The sequence below is a fragment of the Notamacropus eugenii genome, chromosome 3 (genome assembly GCF_028372415.1).
Source record: "Notamacropus eugenii isolate mMacEug1 chromosome 3, mMacEug1.pri_v2, whole genome shotgun sequence".
Classification (NCBI taxonomy): Eukaryota; Metazoa; Chordata; class Mammalia; order Diprotodontia; family Macropodidae; genus Notamacropus; species Notamacropus eugenii.
This window is the reverse complement of record NC_092874.1, coordinates 419,056,349-419,077,583: the sequence shown is the minus strand read 5'-3', so window position 1 is coordinate 419,077,583 and position 21,235 is coordinate 419,056,349.

Here is a 21,235-nt window from a genome sequence, read left to right as displayed (position 1 = left end):
TTTAAATGTTTGAAAAGAATTGAAAGGACAGATTCAAGAAATGGCATACTATCTTGACTCATCGGATACCATTTGAATACCACTCCAAATTGTGAATAGATTTTTTATAACAAATAACTGCCTTATGCAGGCCGCAGTATTTGCTAAGTCAGACAAATACTTTATGCTTTCTGGTGATACAAGTAAGGAGGTTTGGGTCATTTTTGCACCAAGAGAGTGATGCTTACCAGAAAACTTTCATTTGCTCATGGAGGACATACTGACACTGAGATCAGACAAGAATGGGAGACTGTTGTCTCTAAAGTGGGTTTTCAGAATTTTGAGACTACATATATGAAGCTTAATTTCAAGTGTGAATTGACAACATATCAAATATATATATATACATATATATGTGTATATATATATATATACATATATATATATATATATTTATAAACTAAACAGAATGCTGCCCATCAGAAGCCAGTAGCAGCATAAACTTGTTATGAGTGTACATGTACTAAAGCCCAGGAACAACTAATGTGATTACAGATGCCTAATCCCTTACATAATATGATAATGAAGAAATTGTGATATCCATAAAACAAATAAGTAAAGATGATCTGGACTGTGCAGTGAACCTGATCTCTTTCACATGAACATGCAACCAAAAGTGAGTATCCTACCAGAGAGACTACAATTCCTTACCCTATACTCATTTCTCATTCTTTTCCCATATACTTTTTAACTCTATCACACATCTTTTGCCAGGTCATCAATGATGAAATACCAAATTAAATAACAAATACCTAAGAAATTAGAGGTATCTATATGGTGCAATGGATAGATCAGTGGACCTGGAGTCAAAATGTCCTGAGTTCAAATATAGTCTGAGTCACTGACTAACTGTGTAACCTCAGACAAATCATTTAATCTCTCTTTGTCTCAGATTCCTCAACTGTAAAATAGAAATAATAACAGCTTCTGCTTCCCAGGTTTGTTCAGAAGATAAAATTAGATATTGTTTGTAAAGTGCTTAAAACAGTTCCAGGCACACAGTAGATGCTATGTAAATGCTAATGTTGTTGTTATACTGTTAACTGGTAAATCAGAGAATGTAAATTGTCCTGAGGGAAATATACCAAGGCTGTCTCAATGCATCTGAAGTAAGATTGAGAGAGAATTTAGGGGGACAAAGCCAAGATGACACAGTAAGAGCAGCAACTTCCCTGAGCTCTCCCCCAAAGCCCTCGAAAAACCTATGAAAAAATACTCTGAACAGCTATAGACCTGCAAAATGACAGAGTGAAACAAATCCCCAGTCCAAGACAACCTGGAAAGTTGACAAGGAGGGTCAATCACATTAGGTAGGGAACTGAACTCAGTCCAGCATGGGCTACACCAGCCCAGCCCAGTCACAGCAGGCTTCAGAAGACTGAATTATTGGCAGCTGTTGCAGTTTCCAGACTTCTCAACTCACAAATACCAAAAAGGTCAATGGGAAAGTTCTGTGGGACCTGAGTGAAAGAGGAGCATGAAGTCTGGCTGGTTCCAGATGCAGGAAATTGGGGGTGGTGGTGGTGGCGGAACACCAGAGACAGCAGTGGCAGAGGCTGCTTCCTGAGTTCTGGGCCCACAGATGATGGAGCTCCATTGTCTAATAAAAACTCCTGGAATTCTGGGGATAGTACACCCACTCCCACTCCCAACCCTACCCCCACTGGAAGCAGAGTTCTACCTTGATAAAGATTAGAAAGTCAAGTACTTGGCTGGGAAGATGAATAAATATATAAAAAAATCAGACTATAGAATCTTACTTTGGTGACAAAGAAGATCAAAGCATAGAAATAGAAGAAGATGATAAACACCTTAAAAATAGACTAACCCAAATGCAAAAGAAAGCAAAAAAAAAAAAAAAAAAAAACAATGGGGGAGAATACATTGAAAAAACATTGGCCAAATAGAAAAAGAGATCCAAAAGCTCACTGAAGAAAATAATTCCTTCCAAATTAAAATGGGGCAAATGAAAGCTAATGATTTTATGAGAAATCAAGAAATCATAAAACAGAACCAAAAGAGTGAAAAGAAATTGAGGACTGTGTGAAATATTTCATTGGAAATACCACTGACTTGGAAAATAAATCCCAGAGAGATAATATAAAAATTATTGAACTACCTGAAAGTCATGATCAGAAAAAGAACCTAGAAATCATCTTTCAAGAAATTGTCAAGGAAAACTGCCCTGAAATTCTAGAACCAGAGAGTAAAATAGAAATTGCATGAATCTGCTGATTGCCTCTGGAAAGAGATCCTAAAAGGAAAACTCCTAGGAATATTGTAGCCAAATCACCGATTTCCGAGGTGAAGGAGAAACTATTGCAAGCAGCCAGAAACAAACAATTTGAGCATTATGGAAACACAATCAGGATAACACAAGATCTAGCTGCTTGTACATTAAGGGATCAAAGGGCTTGGAATATGATATTCCAGAGGTCAGAGGATGTAGGATTAAAACCAAGAATCACCTACCTAGCAAAACTGAGTATAATCCCTCAGGGGAAAAAGTGCATTCTTACTGAAAAGACCAGCACTGAATAGAAAATTTGACTTTCAGATACAAGAATCAAGAAAAGCATGAAAAGATAAACAGGAAAGAAAAATCATAAGAGATTTATTAAAGTTGAACTGTTTATATTTCTACATGGAAAGATGATGTATATAACTCATGAAACCTTGCTTAGTATTAGGGTAGTCACAGGAAATAGAAACATAGATAGATAGATAGATAGATAGATAGATAGATAGATAGATAGATAGATAGATAGATGATAGATAGATAGATAGATAGATAGATAGATAGATAGATAGATAGATAGATAGATGGCACAGGGCAAGTTGAATATGAAGGGATGCTATCTAAAATAGAATATATTGGAAGAAGGAGAAAGAGAGAGAAACAAAGGAGTAAATTATCTCACATAAGAGGCAAGAAAACGATTTTACAATGGAAGAGAAGAGGGGGAAGGTGAGAAAGAATGAGTGAACCTTGGTCTCATCAGATTTGACTTAAGGAGGGAATAACATACACACTCAAGTGGGTGTCTTACCCTATAGGAAAATAGGGGGGAAGGGGGATAAAGGGGGATGATAGATAGGGGGGCGGATTGAGGGAAGGGGTAGTCAAACACTTTACAAAAGGCACAGAGTCAAAGGGGAAAATGGAGTAATTGGTGGGTGGGATTGGATGGAGGGAAATATAGTTAGTCTTTCACAACATGATTATTATGGAAGTGTTTTGCAGAATTACACATGTATAAGCTATATTCACTTGCTTACCTTCTCAGTGGGGTAGGTGGGGCAGCAAGAAGGGAGAGAATTTGCGACTCAAAGTTTAAAAACAAATATTAAAAAATTGTTTTTACATATAACTGGGAAATCAAATATACCAGCATTGGAGTATAGAAATCTATCTTGCCCTTCAAGAAAGTAAAAGGGAAGGGGATGGTAAAATGATAAAAGGGAGGGCAGACTGGGGTAAGGGCTAATCAGAATGAATGTCATCTCAAGGTGGGGGGAGAGGAGGGATGGGGAGAAAAAGGAACTCAATATCTTATGGAAATGAATGTTGACAACTAAAAAATAAATAAATAAATTAGACTGAAAAAAGGACTGAGAGACAGTTTAATTCAGAGACATCCCTTTTCCAGTATAGCACTACAATTGTGCTTCCCCACCAAAGGAACAGAAGGCACCTGAAGAGCCTGGGCCATCCATGAACTCTGGAGTATAACTATAGGCCATTAGGTCTGTGAATGCCACTAGTCACCTAGGCTATCCACAGGTACAGGAGGTTATAGTAGAACGGCCAAGTTTTTTGTCCTGAAAATAATCTGAATTCTTTAGAGGAATGGGAAGAAGTACTCATGTAGTGGAATGATGTCTTGTTGTCATAGCTGCTCTGAATATAATTGCAGCAGATGTTATGATGTCATATTATGTTACAACTTTGATACTCAATATCAAATATTCTTTTCTTTCCGTGCGATGCTTCTGCACCGTGAGGCTGCTATTCCTGTATTATTGCCATTTTGTATATAGTATGTTTTTTTATGTTATCTCTGTATTTATTCACTGTCACTATGTGTTATGTATTTTTCTGTCCTTGGTCTAATACACAAACTGCTGTCTCTTCTAATGTGGGTGGCATATGTCAGGAGGTTTTTTGCATATACATTTTGCTTGCAAATGAGATAATATTTTTAAAACACATAGCACAGTGCCTGGCACACAGGTGCTTAATAAATGCTTATAATAATAATATATTAAAATTTATATAGTACTTAGAACCTTTTAATCTTATCTCTTTTAAGCCTCACAATATTCCTATCATTTGGGTATTAGCAGCCATATTTTACAGATGTGGAGCATGCATGGCCTTTTAATATTGTGCAATTAATGCTTTTCACAAATTTATTTCCCTCATGAAACCCCAAGTTCATATTTAGCAAAAAATTTGGAGTCACTTTACAACTGAGCAACACTTCTTCTCCTCATGGCATCTTTGTTTATAGAACTCAATAGAACAGCTGCCAATAGGGAAAGAAACTTCTCTTTTGCTCAGTTAAGTATCCTATTACTTTGAGATACAGAGGCTCCAGACTCAATTTCTTTTTGGAAATGGATTCTTCTCTCAGATGCCTTTCTATATCCTATACTGTCTTCATCAGTCTGTACTTCTTTGACCCAGCCAGAAAGAATTCACTTAGTTGTTAGTTCCTTTATTAAATAGTTAAGAGGACATTTCTCATTATAGGCCTTTATTTTAAATGGCTTAATACATTTATAACGATTCAATGTGATTCTCCAGGGCACAGAAAATGAATGGAAGGCTGTTGATTAGCATTTCAGTATACATAAAGCAAACACAGAAGAGTGTAAGTCACCTCTCCATACTTTTTAAGTACCCAGAGAGAATCAGAGGGAAGATGTTAAATGGAATATTTACTTAAAACCATCTGTCTTAACACCACTTGGATCATTGGGAGCACCATATTTGAGAAGAAGTCTTACCTCTTTGCTTTTTGAAATTTCTAGAAATAAATTCAGGGGTCTGATGGGGAGCATAATGTACTAATTCTTACCCAGTCCAATGTGGGAAACAGAATCCAGCACCCTCTACAAGTAACATGAAACATCATGACTAATGGTATCAATTATTGTTTTGTAAAACAATTCCATTTCCTCTGATGCACTCTCTACGTATACCAAATAATAAGCATTTATTGAACAATGAATCCAAGGCATGATGACATAGTGGATAGAGAACTGGATTGCAATCAGAAAGAGCTGGATTCTAATCCTACCTCCGATGCTTACTCAATGATATTATGAAAGTCATCTAACCTCAATATTCCTTAGAACTTTTCTTAAGACATACACTCAGTCATAGAACGATGGGATTTGCCATTGAAAAGGGTCCCTGAACTTTTAGTTTTCTAAATTGAAGAAATCTTAAAATATAAAGTAGCCTGAGAGGTGATCTAGTCCAATTCCAACTTCATATATAGATATAGATATATAGATATAGATATATGTGTCTATATTTATATATACACAGATATAGATATATAGATATAGATATACACACATACATACATATATAAGGACATGCCTTGAGAAGTTAAATGTCTTGCCTAAGGTGACATGGGAAACATCAGAGAGGGAATTTTATTCAGGTTCTCTGACTGAAGCCAGCACTCCCTTCCTTCTACTTGTATCTTTTGAATATTTGCCTATGTTTTGTGCTAGAACCTAGGCATTCAAAAATGAAATGTTTTCTGACTCTCATTCTAGTCCAAGATTAGCGACATGTAAATGGTGTAGTTATTAGGAAGGATATAATGATCATCATTTTCTGAACATGCTCAGATCATGTGACAATATTTTTTTCTTTCCCTTCTACAACCTCGAACTCACATGGTGAGTCAGGATTTTATAGCTGTTTTAAGTTATCTTAACTGGAATTAGGTCTTTTCTTTCATCATCTGGTCATCACCACACCATGTCATTTCCCACCAACAGCTTTGTTCAAGCATCCTTTATTTATCACTATAGCTCTTTAGAATGTAAGCTCTATACGGACAAGGACTTTCTTGCTTACTTGCATTTGTATCCCCAATGTTTAGCAAGGTGATTTATGCCTAATATTTGTCATTCACTGTTCAGTTATTTCAGTTGTGTCTGACACTTTGTTACATCTTTTGGGGTTTTCTTGGTAAAGATACTGGGGTGCTTTGCCATTTTGTTTTTCAGTTCATTTCAGAGATGAGGGAATAGTGACAAACAAGGTTAAGTAATTTTCCCAAGATCATGAAGCTAGTGAGTGTCTGAGGCCAGATTTGAACTCAGGAAGATGAGTCTTCCAGACTCCAGGCCATATACTCTACTGAGTGCATCACTATCCATCTATCATCTATCTACCTACCTACCTACCTACCTACCTACCTGTCTGTCTGTCTGTCTATCTATCTATCTATCTATCTATCTATCTATCTATCTATCTATCTATCTATCTGTCTGTCTGTCTGTCTGTCTGTCTGTCTGTCTGTCTGTCTGTCTGTCTGTCTGTCTATCTACATATCATCATTCTCTCTCTGTCTATTTATCCTTCTCACTCTGCTTCTGCTTCTGTCTCTTTTTTTGACCCTCTCTCTCTTTCTCTCTCTCTCTCTCTCTCTCTCTCTCTCTCTCTCTCTCTCTCTCTCTCTCTCTCTCTCTCTCTCTCTCCCTCTCTTTCTCTCCCTCTCTCTCTTTCTCTCTCTCTCTCTCTTTCCTTCCTATAAGAAAATTTGAGGGGCAGGAGATTATATTTATCTCTGGGAGTAATCAAGGCACCAAACAGAAGAGAGGCTCTGGATAAGCCAAGAGTCATTCAAACAAGCCTGTGATTTAGGGCAACACTTACCTTGAGCGTTTCCAAAAAGGGAATAATCGAACTAGTTACCCTTCTGCTTGCACGTAGTGCCTGCTGTATAACTGTTTCTTAGATACTGTTGCCACAATTAAAATTGTGTGAGAGTTAACTTTGTCCCAAGTGAGGAAAGCATGGTTTATTATTATTGTATTTATATAACACTCATATTTCAAGGTAGAAGAGATTGTGACACCATTGAAATAATTGATTTGAATATTTTGAGTTGAGCAAGGGCTTTGGGGTGATCCAGTTTGGTTGGTAAGCAAATTTAGACATGAACAACAAATGAGCATTCTTTGTGTTTCAGTTATTACTCGTTAATTAGTCCATATAAACTGTGTGACCAATTACTCTGTTTGGTCCTGTTATTCTCTTGTTGAGAAAATGGTGAGGCTGATTGTTACAACTGTCAAATAAAGAATTAGAAAAATATTTAATGCATTTAATTCAGGTAGCTCTTGCATCTAGATAATTCAGGCAAACAAATAACATTTTTTTTTCTTCTCGGATACTTTAACTGTCTGGATCATTTCTCAAATTTCTCTTTCTTTTGACTAACTTCAAGTGTTTTGAAATGGTCATCCATAATTCCACCCTCTTATGTAAGGTGCTCATAAATCAATCTAGACAGCTAATTTTGTGACCTTGAACAACTTATTTAACTCTTTTCTGCATCTTCTCACTTCAAACCCAGCTTGGCCTTGGGATAATTTCTCCATTTCTGCCTCGGTGGTCATCTCAATTTGGAGAATTCTGTACCCCTACAACCTTCCTTTTTGATAATCCTATTCTAGAATCTCCATTTGTGGAATTCCCTACCAGTGATGGGGAACCTGTAGCCTTGAGACCACACATGGTCTTCTAGGTTCTTGGGTGTGGCCTTTGGACTGAATCCAAACTTCAGAGAGCAAACTCTCTTAATACAAAGATTTATTCTTTAAAATTTGGACTCAATCAAAAGGTCTATACTTGAGGACCTAGAGGGCCATATGTGGCTTTGAGGTCCCAGGTTCCCCACCCCTGTGGCCTACACCAGTCATGCTCACTTAAAACCTACTCAGTCCTTGCATAATTCCTGGATGACTTCTCCACCTGTACCCTAGCGGCATTTTCAAGCCATTATAATGGTATTTCCATTCATATAACCTCCTCCTCTGTTTGATAAATTCCTCCCTAGAATTTTTATTTGAAGAAGGGCTCATATTAGTAAACATTTTTTTAATACTAGCTTGCTGCATGATTCTCTGGGCTAATTAGTTCTCCACCTTGCTTTTATTTTTTCACTCTCTACCCCACTTTTAACCTTTTAAGTGTGCTTTTCCCCATTAGAATGGGGCAGGCAATGTGTAAACAGAGTGACTGGTATGTAGTAAACTCTAAACATTTTATTTAGCTTGCTAGTTTCTGGGGGCATAGCTAACTCATTTGTAAAATGAAGTGTTTGTGCTAGATGTTTTCAAGGTCCCTTAACATCACATACACACACAAACACACACACACACATGCACATGCACACACCCACGCACACATGTGTGCACACCCAGAGATATATATGACAGAGAGAGAGGTAGACAGACCGAAACAAGCAGATAATAGAACAGAGTAGACAGAATTCAAACCAAGTTCTTTGACTCCAATATCACTGTTCTTTCTAGTATATCTTTCCGTCTATCACCTTCCCTTCTCTACACTATTAAATATTAATTCTACACATATCCTTTCTTCCTTCTTTTGCTTTTTTCTTCCATGAAGAGCAATTTCAATATATCTGTATCTTTTCCTTCTTTCTACAAAAATATACAGGTTTCCTCTTTTATTTTTTTTAAAGTAACCATCAAGAATTTTTTGCCTGCATTGATTCCCTTTTTCTCCTTCTCTCTAGCAAATTGCATTTCCCCATATACTCTGATAGACATTTCAGTGGAACTCAATGGCTTGCTGATAGATGAATCTGTTAGATCTCTTTTTTGGTTCTCAGTCATTATATTGCTTTTTATTTACAGAAAAGTTTTGACTGCTCCTTCCATGAAATTATCTTCTCCTTTGATTTTTATGAGCTTCTACCATCCTGATTCTTTCCCCCAGTTCTCTGATGACTGCTTCTCTCTGTTCTTTGATAAACATTCTTTTATTTCCTGTCCACTTACTGTTAAGTTTCCCCAAATTTCAATTTTTCTTTTTCTCTCTTCTCTTTATATTCATTACCTCAGAGAACATGCTTTGTCTCATGTTTTATTTATTAATTATTTTATTCAAATAATGCATAATTACTCTACAGATCATTCTTGATTCCTTTTGAGGAATTGCAAAATCTTCTTACTGACCTAAAGTTTCCCATGAAAACAAACTTCTATATATTTAATATTATCATTTTTACGTGGCAATGAGACATGAACCATCCCTGCCTCTGAAGAAACATAAATGAGTATCACACAGTGAGTAACACAGAAACTCATGTTGGATGTGAGTAGGCATTTGAGGTGCAAAGTGTTTTACTTATAGTTTCTTAATTGAACTTCATAGATACACTTTGAGGAAAGATATTACAAGTATTGAACCATTTTATGCATAAAGAAATGGAGAAGTAGTGAGATTAAGTGACTTATTCTGGGTTATTACACAACACACAAATTTGAGAGCCTTGATAATAATCCAGTGTTCTTACCTTTAGGTCCAACACTCTTTCCCCTATGACATGCAGCCTTTAAGTAACATAATTATTATTTTCATGTAATATATAAGGACACAGAGAAACAAAAGTTCAATCATTGGCTCATGGTCCCTCAACTAGTAAACATCAGAGCCAGCCTTAAGCTTCAAAGACAAAGATATTTTCATTAGACTAATGTGATTCTCATCATTAGTCAAATTACACAGACTAGAAAGTTTACTTTGAGATCTGATTTCTTATCTCCCATATCCAATTAATAAATTCTGCTGAATCGTTTGTCAAACCATCTTATAGCCAAGTCATCAGTCAAAAAGGATCTATTAAGTATTTACTATGAGTAAGGAATTTTTCTAATCATTTAAGATGCAGAGGGGGGAAAACAGTCCCTGGTCTCAAGGAGTTTATATTCTAATAGTAGAAGATAAAATTCAACAATTACTGTATATGAGGTAAATACAGAGTATCTGAATGATAATCTTAAAGAGAATGACACCAGCTACTGGAGGGCCTGGGAAATACCTCGGATTATGTGATACAAGAAGTGAAGCTGAAGGGAAACCAGGGGTTTTAACAATTAGATTCTGGAAGAAAGAACATTTCGGATATTTGGGAACAGTCAGTGCAAAGGCATGGAGATGAGAGATTGAATGCCACATGTGAAGGATATCTAGTCATCCAGTATTGGTTACATTGTACAGTACAAAGAGACCAGTTGATGAGAAGTCTGGAAATGTTGGAGGGCACCAGGTTGGAACGAACAAATAATTTTATGGTTCATCTTAGTAATAGTCACTGGTGTTTGTCCTGGCTTTTTGTACCTGCAGTAAGCATTTTAGCTCTTCTATTAATGAGCTGTGTAAATCCAAACAAATCATTTATCTTCTTTTCTGGACCTCAGTGGCTTCAACTGTAAAATGAGTAGACAGAATTTGAAATCTTTCAAATCTTTGTTGGTCTTTCATTTTATGACAAGTTCGGTCTCATTGAGATATTTAAGGAGTTAGCACCTCATGCCTGAAGCATTTTAACAATTTGTCTATACTCTTCTCTCTCACTTCCAACTTACCAGACTCACAATGTCTACAATAATTTCTCTAAAATACCATTTTTCAGAAGGCATGTTTCATATTCCTGCCAAGATTCAATGGCTCCCTTTTTCCTATAAGATGAAGTCTGAAGTCCTCTACAATTAACTTTTCTTTCAAGTCTTTCTACTGCTTGCCTAAAGTCTTCCTGTTCAAGTTTATCTCATACTCCTTATGTGGCAACCTATGGAATCTATATGCCAACCAAAGTTCTTTATTCACTTTTGTTAATATGGGCCTGCTTTTTGGCGCCTTGCTTTCCCTTCTCCAGTGATGTGGTTCTTCTCTCTTCCTGTCTAAATTATGGCCATAATTTAAGAGTCAGCTCATATCCCATTTCTCCATCAAATCATCCCTGACCAGTCCTTATTTAAAAAAAAAAATCCTTTCCTTCTCCTCTTAGTCCTGTAGTAATAACATATATTTCAACTGGAATTTTTGATTTACCTTTAAAGATTTGCTTCAGATTTTTAAACAAATATTTTTGTTTTATTGTGTTATTTACTGTTCACATCTTTATGTGCTGTTTCCCCTAGGGGATTGTGAAGTTTTTGAGGGGAGAGACTGAATCTTATACTTCTTAGAACCCCTTATAGGGCCTACAGCACAATAGGGGCCCAGCAGATATTTCTTGATTTAATCGAAGTCTAACAGTGTTAAGGAACACCTAAGTCCATTCATGAAAATTTTTCAGATATCTAACAAGTTTGCTATTAAGATTATTCCTTGATGAGGAACTTAAACATGCTTTGGTTGAATTCTGGTGAAACCAGAATAGTAGAGGTAAGTCCCGTGAATCAATCTGGACTACTTGGCAACATTATTTAAGGACTAGGTTCACTTGAGCTGTAAATCAATTGTCCTATTGAATTTCCTTGTTAACTAAAGAAAAGATTTCTGTGAGAATTGTTCTTTCCAGTTTTATAACCACCTGCATTTTGGAGAGACAAATCAAGTTTTTCTTACTCCAAATACCTCATTTTATCTATTGCACTCATGGCTGATACTTCCTGACTGTGTCACCATTGGGTAGTCACTTAATGTCTGTAAGGTTCCAGTTTCTTTTCTGGTAACATGGAGTTGGCAGTACTTGCACTACTAATTACCTAGGGTTGTATGTAGGTATGTTACCTAGGTTGTATGTATGGGTAAATATCAGTAGCTATTAATATAACAAAATAAATGGAAGGCAAGTAGCATAATAGACAGAGCACTGCAGGTGGAGTAAGGAAAACTTGATTTTAAATTTTGTCCTAGAGTCTTAGTGACCATCTAGAATGGACCAATCCACTCCCAGTTTCAGTTTCCCCATCTATAAAGTAATTAGAGCAGCTAATAATAGTCATTTTGGGAGAATCATATGAGATGCAAGTCTTTCTACTTAAATTCAAAGCACTATAAAGTGCCTAGCTATTGTTATTATACTAAATGGAATGTGGTCATAACAATAAGGAAATGCACAGTACTAGAATGAGGTCATAGCAAAAGGAATATTATAAGTACTATACATATGTAACTCAGTGATCTAGGAAGTATAGTATATTTCGTGCTGTTAAATTCTTGGAGGAAAAGTGTGTATGTTCAAGAAAATGGTCAAGAAAAGTATAGAACAGAGGCCAATGGGAACAGATTTTAAAACTGGGTAATTAATTGTATATACATGAAAATAAGAACAAAGAAATGTTGAATGCATCCTTTCATTGTATTAATGGAGAACTACACCATGAAATGATGCACTTAATGTTACAGTCAGGTAGCTGCTTCAGTTGTTTTTCAATTAATCACCAATCAGCTTTTGGGGATGAGACTACTCTCCTCTAGGTACTGTGATAGTCTCTGGAGATAGGAAGACAAAAATGAAATATGCTTTGTTATCAAGGAGCTTATATTCTCAGTAGGAAAATATCATATACATATTTAAGTGTGCATAAAAGTGTGTTATTGCTGTTGCTACGTTAGCTATTAGTAATTAGAGTGAGGAGGAAAGGCCTCCTAGGTGAAGTAGCATCTGGCCTGAGCTTTGCAGAAAGCTAATGAGGTTAGTAGATAGAAATGAGAAAGAACTGTATTTGAGATATGGTGGACAGTCTATTCAAAGGCACAGAGATAGAAAACTGAATATTATAGATGAGTGACAGCAAAAAAGCCTATTTAGTTGGGTTGCATAGTATATGAAGGGTAGCAATATATAATATTACTAGAAAGTAGGTTGGCACTGGTTGTGAGGGTTATTAAATGCTAGGTAGAGAAGATTAAATTTGATGCTAGAAGTAATAGAAAGAAATGAATTTTTTTGAGCAAGGGAGTGATATAGTTAACACCTATATTTTAGAAATAGTATTTGGATTTCCACTTAACTTTTTTTATTTTGTTTCATTTTTTTTTTTTTTTTTGCAATGAGGGAATGTTCACTTGGGGTATAAGTGACTTATTTGGACATAATATTGATATAAATGAATCAACCAAATGAACAAAAAAATGGCATGTACGTCCTAATTTCTCAACTTCATTATTTACATTCAGCATCTTAAATCTTTTCTGTTTCTTCAAGCTCTTCAATGGTTGAGACTTTAGAGAGTTACTTTCTTCATAGCTAAATGCATTTATTTTGGGAAGCAGCTGAGTTATCCAAGAGGCCTCAGGTTCTTAGCATAAGTGATGGTTAGGCATTGAGCTTGGGTAACTCTTGAGTTTTACTAAAGCAAGATTTTATGGTCAGTCACAGAGCACAGGGTTGGTGAAGTTGCCAATTTGGGAAGCCAAGGCAATCTGACATAATTCTGGGCCCTGTCAAGACACATGGCACTGGTAGAATAACCAGATGAAGGTTCTAGAAGCTGCTCCAAGTGTCTCAATAACAACACTATATAGCAAACCCCCACACATCATTCAATTTGTAGCCAATGCCTAAGGCTCATCTGCCCTAGGTTAGCAGTGGAGGAACTCAGTTGATTTTCATTACTTTTGCATTTTAGTATGTTTCATGGGACATCTTTATTTTCCCTCCATCTGGGAAGTTGGCAGGCATTGTTCACAATAGCTTGCAGGACATCGTTGGGGATTTACATTTTGGTTATGAAGGAGTGTGTCATCTTGGAAAAGAGCAGATAATATTTTGAGTGAGAGAGCAAGAATACATGGCAATGTTCTTTCATTCAATCAACAAATATTCTTTGAATTTCTTCTGTGTGCAATGCCTTATGCTAGTTGCTATGTATGAATGGAAGTGGGGGGTGGAGATTTGCAGAGATAGATAATTCTGGCCCTCAGGTTTCTTACAATCTAATTAGGGAATGTGATATATTAAAATGTTCAAAATACAAAATGTCATAAATCAATCGACAAACATTTATTAAGTATCTACTATGTGAAAGGCACAATGCTAAGTATTGGGCATACAAAAAGATATAAAAGACAATCCTTGTCCTCAAGGAGCTTACCATCTAGTGGTGATGGGGTAAGTAAACAAATGTACAAATAAACTACATACATGACAAATAGGAAGCAATTGAAAGAACAAAGGCACTGGAATTTAGAAGGGTTGGGCAAACTTCCTAAAAAAGATGAGATTTTGGTTGGAATTTAAAAGAAGCAAGGGAAGCCAATAGGTGGAGATGGGAAAGGAGAGTATTCCAGGCATAGGAGAGTCAGAGAAAATGTCCAGAAGGCAAAAATGAAATACTGTGTTATGGAACAGTCAGAAGGCCAGTATTGGTGGAACAAAGAGTATGTAAGCAGAGGGTAAGATATAAGAAAACTGAAAGGGAAAAGTACACTTGGATATAAGGAGCAAACTGAAGAAGATTTCATATTTGATCCTAGGGACAATAGAGAGCCTTTGGAGTTTATTGAGTAGAGGGTGGCATTGTCAGACCTGTGCCTTACAAAAATTGGTTTAGTGGCTGGAGGATGGATTGGAATGGGGAAAAATTTGAGGCAGGCGAACCTACCAGCACAGTAGTTCAGTATGAGGTGATAAGGGCTTATACTAGAGTAGTGGCAATGTAAGAGGAGAGAAAGGGAAGAATATTCAAGAGATATTGCACCAGTGAAACCAACAGACCCTGCCAACAGAATGCATATGGAGGAAGAGAGATAGTGATGATTTAAAGGGTGACACCTACATTTCAAGCCTGAGGAACTGCATGGGTGTTGTTGCCCTTGATAATAATAGGGAAGTTGGGAGGGAGTTTAGGAAAAAGATAATGAGTTCTGTTTTGGATATGTTGAGTTTCAGATGTGTACTGTACTTCCCATTTGAGAGTCCTTAAAAGGAGTTGGAGACTCAAGGCTGGAGCTCATCAGAGAAGTTAAAGAAGGTAGGTAGATTTGAGAATTCTCAGCATAAAGATGGTAATGAAAATGATGTGATCATCAAGTAAAGTAGCACAGAGGGAAAAGAGAAAATCTAGGACAGAACCTTGAAAAACACTTGTGGTGAGAGAAGGTGATCTAGATCAGGATCCAACAAAGGCAACTGAAAAGGAATAGACAGATAAGGAGGAAGAGAACCATTAGAGAATGCCATATCCTGAAAACCTGGAGAGAAGAGATTATCAAGGAGGACAGGGCAATCAATAGTGTCAGGATTTGTTAGAAGGGAAAAAATACTTTTCTAGCCAATGAGTGAGAGGAGAATATAAGAGAAGTCAATGTGGATGTAGAAGGTTAGCTAGGTCTTGCAATATAGCTGACATTTAAAATAAAAGATTGCCATCAAGGTAGATGAGACAACTTAAAAGAGGCGCAGTGGCAAGAAAGCACATATATTTGGAGAACCATGAGTAATTTAGTTTGGCTAGAGCATAGTCACCATTTAGGACATTAAAGTGCAAAGAGTAATATTAGTTCACTGTTCTATGGAACTTGAAGAGTTCCAAAGCATTTCAACATGATTACATGAAAAATCAAAGTTTTCGGAGAATCTAAGTCACATGCTTAGTCAGTGGAAGAACTGAAGCCTTTTTCTTTTTCCTATCTCCCTCTTCCTTTCTTATGTGAGTCTTTCTGTATCAAAACTTCAAATCACATAAAATATGCAGAACCAATACAGATATATATGCTGATTTCCCTTTGAATTATTTTTCCTGCCTCAGTTATGTTTTTTTAGTAACAGAGAGCTATTTTCCCCAAATAACCAGAAATCATTTATTTGGAGACGGGCAGGGATGAGGTTGTATCTCAACAGGCAGGAGAAACCAGAACCTACATGCTTAGTTCTACAATATTTGTTCCTTCTCCTTTCTTCCTCATGTCTCCTTTCTTTAATTTCCCAGTTAAAAGATAATAGAATTATGATCCTAGTAGAGCTCAGTGAAACCTGCTTGAATCAGTTTGGAAACAACAACATCAACAATGACAAAACTTAGGGAACTTGAAGAGATCATAGAATGTCTATGTTGCTAATTTTAAAAATAGGGAAACTGAGTCCCCAGGTGTTTAAAGGAGTTCTTTAAGGCTAAAAAAAATGGAAGTGGTAGTCTCATTGTATCCTGGGCTCTTCAGATTTACTTAATACAGTTCCAGACACCACAATTTAATTGCAACATAGAGACATCAAAATGTGCAAAATGTAGAAAGATTAAGATTGTCAGAGAGAGGAAGAAGATTCAAAACCAAATCACATAAACTGGAGATACTCATGATGGCAAGGGAAGAGTTAATGGGAAATATGACAGTGATCTCCAAGTATTATAAGAGCTATTGTTAGGAAGAAGAATTAGACTGGTTGTCTGTGGTGGCAGATGGCAGAAGTAGGACCAAAGATTAGAAGGCACAAAAGGGAACTGGTATTTCTCTTTAATAAACAATCAAATTTGTAGTCTTGGGAAATTATGAGATTCTCATCACTGGAGATGTTCGGTCAGCCATATGTCACCAATCTCAAAAGAACTATAAAACAAGTCTGCTCATCATTTCACTCAATAGTATTTATTTGATAAAATTGTACCAATATAATATCTAATTGGATGTGATAAGAAGTAGCAAACTAGAGAACCCCCAAACTAGGTATGAGATTAATTCAGGAGAGTGATATAATTTAGTCATTCCAAATTCACAATAAATTTGAAATAAGAAAAAGATAGTATCACTTTAGAAAACTAAGCTTTGATTTAGGGCTTCTTACAAAAGACTTAATGCCATGTTAATTGAGATGGTAAGGACCATCAGTTCTTTTAGAAGAATGGTTAATCTCAAGAAATCTGGAGAATTAATAAAGTGAAAATAAATGAAATACCAGGGAATTTATGATTAGATGACCTCAGCATTTTATATCTCTAATTCATCAAACATTTGATCAACACACTGAAATTGCACTCATATTTCTGAATAGTAGCTTCTTTTATCTATCTTTTCAGACATGCATATTATTATTCCCTTTTCCAGAATAGAGTTATCATATAGAGGTGACAACATGAAGGACTAGATTCAACTTAACACTAATGAAAGATTAAGGGAGATTATAAAGACTACTTCAAGGATTTTTGCTTCAAAAATGCACTTGGTTTTAGAGTATACTTACAAGAGGAAAATGGGTTTTGATTAAGCCTATGGGAGTCAGGTTGGGAAAGGAAATAGGTTTTGCTGTGACAATTGCAAGACAGGTGGAACTCTCTCTTCAGCATTGCCAGTAAGATTCTTGCCAAAGTTCTCCTTCACAGACTCATCTTTCACCTGGAAGTTGGTCATCTTACCCAAGAGCCAGTGTGGCTTCAGAAAGGGTCAAGGAACAATGGATATGATGTTTTCTGCCTGACCATTCCAGGAGAAATGCTAGGAGCAGAATAGAGGTCTGTACACAACATTTGTCAATCTGATCAAGACCTTTGATAGTATCAATCACGAGGAGCTGTGAAAAATCATGCAAAATTTGGTTGCCTGGGGAAGTATTGTATGTCAGTTTCATGAAGGTATGCTTGCATGGACAATATTCTTACACTCTCTCAGTCATCAGTGGAATGAAGTAGGGCTTTTTGCTTATTCCAATGATTTTTGGCTTGATCTTTACAGTGATGTTATCAGATGACTTCAATGAGGACAAAAATAGTATCAAGGTTGGTTACCACAATGACAGTAAGTTATTTAACTTGAAAAGCCAAAACTAAAGTAGAAAGAGAGCTGATATGTGACAATCTGTTCACAGATGATTGAACACTTAATGCAGCCTGTAAGGCTGAGATGCAATGAAGTATGGATTGCTTCTATGCTGCTTGTGCTAATTTTGGCCTAACAACATCAAAAAAAAACCCAAAAAATTAAAAAACAAAAAAAACAGAGATTCTCTGCTATCCAGCCCACATTGCAGCATCCACACACAGAAGTATTGCCTACAGAATATTGAGAAATTTTGAATGCTATGAATAAGTTGACTTGTGGCAGTATGCTTTTTAGGGATACACACATAGAAGATAAGATTGATGCACACATTGCCAGAACTAGCTCAATATTTGGGAGGTTCTGAAGAAAAGTACGGGGGACAAGATGGATTAAATTGCCTACTAAACTGAAGGTCTACAGAGCTATTGTGCTTACCTCATTGTACACATGACTGTGAAACCTGCACCATGTCAGGTAACTGAATCACTTCCATCTGAATTGTCTTGAGAAGATTTTGACTAATACCTGGCAAGAGAGGGTATCAGATACAAGGTCCTTTGTTGAGCTGAACTACCAGGAATTCAAATGCTATTGCAGAGAGAAAGACTCAAATGAGATGGCCAAGTTGTTTGAATGCCAAATGTATCTTTGCCCCAAAAAATATTTTACTGAGAACTCACACAAAGCAAGTCCTTACATGGAAGGCAGAAGAAGTGATATAGGGATACTCTCAAAGTCTCTCCAAAGAACTTTGAAATCAGTTATGAGATATGAGAGACACAAGCACAGGGCTGGCGTATTTCCAGCATGATGTGCCCACCTTTGCTCTATGAGCAAAGCAGAATTACCACAGCTCAAAAGAAACATGAGCTGTGCAAATTTGGAAGTATCTCCACTTTCAGTGTTCATACAGACTATTTGTTGACCAACCTGCAGTAAAGTCTTCTGAGATCATATTGGTCTTATCAGTCATAGTCAGATACCCTATAATTTGACCCCACTAGAGTGATGTCCTTTTGGCTCTCTCTGAGCACAAAGGACGCCACCAACCATATGGACTCAGGATGAAATGTAGCTATCAAAAATTGTGTACATGTACAGAAATGAAAGGAATCAACCTGCTGAAATCCAAACTGCGAAGTTGTTTGAAATTTCCAGTAATAGAATTCTAGACCAAAACTGGTATCATATATGTGGCATAGGATAATTGAAAGGGTGCCAGAAATTGACTTTTACTAAATGTTTTACTTTGAACAAGAAGCTTAACTCTTTTGTTTCTTAATTTTGTGAAGTATAAAATAAGGGTTGAACTAAATCTCTCTAAGATCCATCCAGTTATGAAATTGTCATCTTAAGAATCACCGCATATGGTGGCATTTTGATTTCATCCCCTCCCCTTTACACCTTGATAGAATGTTCTTATATAAATCATGGAATAATAGAGGGAACTAATATTTCTAACTATTTGCTTCAATGGGGGACATTTACTGATTTTTTTGGTAGATATCAGCTTTAAAATAATGAATCCTTAAGGAAAAACATAGTCTCAATGACAGACATATATGCAATATCAATTGACAAGTATATGCCTTTCTTTTGCAATTTCTTTTCTTTCCTATAAATGCAAATTTGATAAATACAAGCATTATATTCTGTTGAGTTCACTTTTACTTAGATATGCCATGCTCCAATTCTTATCATTTCAATTTTATTTACTCTCCATTTAATTCTCCATGCACATTAGAAAATAATTATAAAATTGCTCATTTCAAAAGAAAATAATTAGTTATCATAATGCATGAAAAATAACTCTGCAAGTAGAAATCAAATATGCTGATTGAAAGACAGGGAACTGTAAATAAATATAACAGTGACCTGAATAGAGAGACAAAAAATTGCTTTGATACATGTATGCACAATTAAGCAGCTTCTTAAAATGTCCTGAAAAGGCCAAATATCGACAGCAAAAGAATGACTGACCAAAGTACTGTTACTAGTGGATCAATAATATAACATATTTGTTTTATTATCCAAGTAATACTATTTATCTGAACCTTTTTTCACGCAATGGGAGGATCCAGATCCTTGATTTTATCAGTAGAGCAGTCTGTAGGTTTAGAAACTGGCTACTTGATAAACTACAAATTATTTAGTTTCATGAAGATGATCAAGAGGACTTTAAAATAAAAAGGGAGGGAAGAGGAGAACCTCATAGAAAAAATACTTGACAAAGTTGCTACATAGAATGACAGTCATAATGCCAAAAAGAAGATAAACCGAAGAGAGGACTAGTAATTCACAGAGGGAAGTATCCAAAATGAGTGTCTAGAATGAAAAGAGTCAAAATGAGTTAAAAGCTGTCAATGAATTTGAAACTGCACAAAAATTATTTTCCTTTTCCTATTTGATTCAAAAGGAGGATAAGAAGAGGGATAGAATAGTGACTGAGGATAAGGTGGATAATGATAATAGATAAAATGAGATTTAATTATTTAACTTACTTTTCTTCTGTTTTCTCTTCTAAAGGGAATGACCTTTGGCATGGGAGGTACAGAAAAGAGAGGGTCATCATAATTTTAATGCTCTTACTATAGAGTGTGTTAAGCATAATATAGAAAGAAGAGCAAATAGAGGGCCAATAATTCATGGAAGATATCCAAAAAAGAAAACTAGAAATAAGGAAGAGAATGAACTGCCTATTATGTTCTAAGAACCTTTTTTTTTTTTTTTAACAAATATCTAATTTGATCCTCACAACAATCCTGCAAGATTGGTGCTACTACTATCCCATTTTATAGTTGAGGAAATTGAAGAAAACAGAGGCTAATTGACTTGTCCAGGGTTGTAGATACATCAAGTATCTGATTCCATATTAGACTCAGATCTTCCTGACTTCAGAACCAGTGTCCTATCCATTTTACTAGCAGCTGTCTTACTAACTGCCATGATGCCAGCAACCTAGAAATGTCATAACATGGAGATCAATTTGGCCTCATAGGATGCACAATGCTTTTTTTGGGAGGGGAGGAGGCCTGGGACATTTTATTGAAAACAAACAGAAGATAAATTCATGCTATGAAATAAATCTAGGAACTGGAATTGTGAAGCAATTTGGTGAGTATCAATAGAAACAGAAAGACAAATTATATAATAATAAGTCCTTCAACTATCCAGACATCTGCTAGGATTCTTACTACCAAAATCCTTAAGATGAGCCTAATTTAATATAGTATCTTTCAAAAAGGCTTGATAACTAGGCCCCATTTACAGCATGAAATAATTTTGAGATACAATTGCTGAATGAACATCAATGATACTGGAGAATGGGGAATGTGCCACAAGATTAGAAACGACAAAATAAGGTTATTTTCAAAATTGTTAATACGATACAATCTAAAAACCGAAATCTGATGACTTTTACTTTTG